Raw genomic sequence first — 2,500 nt, 5'->3', positions numbered from 1 at the left:
AGGTTGTCCTCAAACTCAGAAATCTGCCTGCCTCTGCCTCCCAAGTGCTGGAGATTAAAGGTGCGCACCACCACTGCCCAGCTGGAACACATTTTTTATTTGGAGTTCAAGCCACATTCATCAGACTCCACCATGGGCCTCAGGGGATGCTGGGTAGCTCCCATGGGTACATTTCCCAAAAAAACCCCACAGGGGATGGTGTCTTCTGAAGCCGCCAGGTTTGTGAGACACCACAGTTCAGTAACTTTGTGATTGATCCTCAATTGTCCTGCCTATGAAAGTGTTTGCTCTTGTCACTTCTGAGGAAGAATGAACATCTGTTTATATTAAGGAATTTCTGCATTGGTTTTGTTTACAGTGAAACCACTTTAAATGCCTTTGGAGAGGTTAGCAAAATAGAACAATTTCTACCACAACTCACCATAATGATGTGCATTTGGGAGACAGTTTCACATGTGTGTTCAAATGTGAAATGACACATAAAAGAGGTCATTGTCTCATTATTCATGACAGCCTCAACCTAACAATCCAAACACCCACCAGCTAAAAGAAGTAGGGAGCCGTTTCTCCAGTGGAGCATCACAGGGCATCCTAGGGAGCCGTTTCTCCAGTGGAGCATCAGGGGCATCCTAGGGAGCCGTTTCTCCAGTGGAGCATCACGGGCATCCTAGGGAGCCGTTTCTCAGTGGAGCATCACAGGGCATTGGATGCCTTACAGACATCACATCCAGTGTGTAAATCCAGATGCAAATGAGCAAGCATCGTGACTGATACTTATAGGCAATTAAACATTGGGCAGCATGGATTTATAGTATTGGAAATCAGAAAAGTAATTATTTGTGGTGAAGAAACCAAAACAGGTAGCTGGCTGGGGTCTCGTTCTGAAGGCGCGTTCCACTTGGGAGCTATCAGGCAGCTCTGAGACCTCCCTTTGCCACATCTGTTTATGTGGAGAGAAAAAAAGTGTGCTTTAAAATAAACGTTAAAAAATCTCTTTTAATAATGTGCATAGTGACAAGTATTTAATGAGCATACATGTGTATAAGCATTGTAATATATGTAATATTTTATATACGGTGGAGATTGTTACATTTTGCATTGTTGATATATAAAGCTCTGTCTTATGCCTAACTTGAATTTGGATATCGGCCCTACCACGACATCTAACAATCTGAAGTAACTTAAGACATGTTCTTTGAACACAGATCACAAAGATCTACCCTCAAGTTGACCTGAAACTGGGCAGCTGCTCTTATCTTCCTGTTTTATTTTGGAATTGAACTCATTATCCTTAAAGTACACCTGGGAGCTTTACCTTTCAGTGATGGATGGCTTGGAGGTCACAACAAGTCTTACGAAGACAGCATCTTGATAAATAAGCCCGAGAGTCAAAAACTAGGGGATGTTAGGTGAGGAACGGAACTCTTCATTTACAACTTTTTCCTTTGTATTACTTTTAAACATTTAAATTGTCATGGCTGAAAAACAGAAGAATAAAAACTAATCCGTAGTAGATCGGTATCTAAAGAGAAATGTTTTCAGTAGAAGATTCCAGGATGTTTTAAATAATTTTAGACTGTAATTTATGTGTATCTGCCTGTTGCCTTATATAATACAAGTGCCTTAGTTAGTGTGCTCGGCAGTCACCACGGTCCAGTTTTGGGACATGCCCACCCCTAAGTGCCTTGCGCTTGATTATAGTTAACCATGTCCCACCAGAAGCTCTAAGCCACCACTTCTCTGCTTCTATGGCAGCAAGTCTTCCCACCCCATCTTCCTCCCTCTCCAGGAAAATGCACGCACATCAGAAGTTACACACACTCCGCAGGCTCCTTCAGAGTATTCTCAAGGCCCCTCATGCTTCCTCATGAATCACTGCCACCTCTCTCTCCCTCCCTCCCTCCCTCCCTCCCTCCCCCCCTCTCTCGTCCTCTCTCTCTCTCTCTCCAATGCTATTTCATTGTATAAATGTACAATAGTCCATCCCAATACTTGGAGGGCATGAGTCCTACATACAAGCACTGCTCTACCTCAGCAACTCATCTGATGACCTAGCTGGCTATGTGACTAGGTACTTGGTAGTGACTGAGGTATACAGTGGGATACATTGGACGAGGGACAGTTCACATCGCAGTAGGATAGAATGAGTTTTAATCATGAGATTCAGAGCAACACTTGATTTAAAACTTACAACTTGTTTTTGAAATTTTTCATTTAATATTTTGGGGCCATGATTAAAGTGACCAAAGCTATGAATGGCAAAACCAAGAATGAAAAGCGTTTGGGATTCTGTGCTATGTTGCACTTACCCTTTTATCAGTGGATGTCTATTTGAATGGTTTCTAGTTTGGGAATATTGTAAAGGCCTCATATAAAAGTCTTTCTGTGCACAAATGTCTTTGTTTCTCTTGGGGAGAGTCCTAGAAGTGACTCAGAAATCCACCTGCCTCTGCCTCCCAAGTGCTGGGATTAAAGGTGTGCGCCATCACTACCTGGCTAC

The sequence above is a fragment of the Mastomys coucha genome, unplaced genomic scaffold, assembly GCF_008632895.1.
Source record: "Mastomys coucha isolate ucsf_1 unplaced genomic scaffold, UCSF_Mcou_1 pScaffold12, whole genome shotgun sequence".
Taxonomy (NCBI): domain Eukaryota; kingdom Metazoa; phylum Chordata; class Mammalia; order Rodentia; family Muridae; genus Mastomys; species Mastomys coucha.
Note: the sequence above shows the minus strand (reverse complement) of the source record.